The sequence below is a fragment of the Diaphorina citri genome, unplaced genomic scaffold (assembly GCF_000475195.1).
Source record: "Diaphorina citri unplaced genomic scaffold, Diaci psyllid genome assembly version 1.1 scaffold17774, whole genome shotgun sequence".
Taxonomy (NCBI): Eukaryota; Metazoa; Arthropoda; class Insecta; order Hemiptera; family Psyllidae; genus Diaphorina; species Diaphorina citri.
The window spans coordinates 1-1,018 of NW_007395129.1; the positions used below are offsets into that span (position 1 = coordinate 1).

Consider the following 1,018-nt stretch of genomic DNA (forward strand, 5'->3'; position numbering starts at 1 on the left):
GGTCCACCCACAACCAATCACAGGAGTGCCGTTCTGAATCAGAGTACAAAATCTTACGAGAGAAATGTAAACAATGCCCCAGCACCACCTAGGGGTGAAGAGGGGGAAACAGTCCAACCTCAGACTAAACCCATAGACCAGCATGGTGTGAGAGATCATAATAGAAACAATTATAAAAGTAAGTGGAAATAGATATTAAGCTGATAGACCAGGTGCTACTCACCAATTTTAGCCAAAGAGCCAAGATTTTTTCTTTATATTGTATTTTTTAAGGGGCTTGATTTAAGGAACTATGACATGATGGTTGACTACAGTTCAGGAGCCATTTAAACATAACTAGGGACCATTACCCCAGTATATGAAAAAAAAAATGCCATTGCCATTCGGCCAAAGCTAAAGCTGCTATAACAACAACATCAATGAAAATGAATCCATCATTTATTCTTTCTTGTTTCAGATAACAAAAACAATCAATACCCTCATCAAAATAGACGTAACTACAACGAGTACTATGATAGAGGAGGTGGTGGTAGACACCATGGCAGACGAGACAGAGATGATAGGTAAAGAAAGTACTTGAACTTTTGGACTTTGTCAGGATAATTAAAAGAGCGAAAAGAGAGTTCGAAGTTCTAACTTGAAAAAAAAAGAAGTAAATCGCCCAAAAATAAATAGAAGGAAGACAGTGTCTCCATTTGTATGTTGTGTGTACCTGTACCCTAACTTTCCGAGGGCCATGTTTCAAGAAATTCTTTGTTTTGTTATAGAATAGAATAGAAAGAATATACCCTGCTTATACTGCCAGAATGAGACTAATGCCAGAATTAAATTACCTACTTTTTTTTTCAAATAAATTGATTTTTTATTGAAATACTAGCTGAATTCCGTCGCTTCGCTCAGGAATCCCGCTAGTTCATACCGAGGCATGTAGAACTTGTAGACTTGTAGAAAATAATAAAAACATACGGTCCCGCTGCGCGCTCCCTATTAGCTGCATAGTTATCAAACTAAAAACATA

At 37.2% G+C, this 1,018-nt stretch overlaps 1 long non-coding RNA gene across 1 annotated transcript; it reads left to right on the plus strand.

Moving 5' to 3' along the window:
- The first annotated feature begins 6 nt into the window (after window positions 1-6).
- On the plus strand, window positions 7-547 carry LOC113473178. The gene is made up of 2 exons (XR_003395225.1): window positions 7-178; window positions 458-547. It is a non-coding gene; the product is annotated as an uncharacterized LOC113473178 (long non-coding RNA).
- The last annotated feature ends 471 nt before the right edge of the window (window positions 548-1,018 follow it).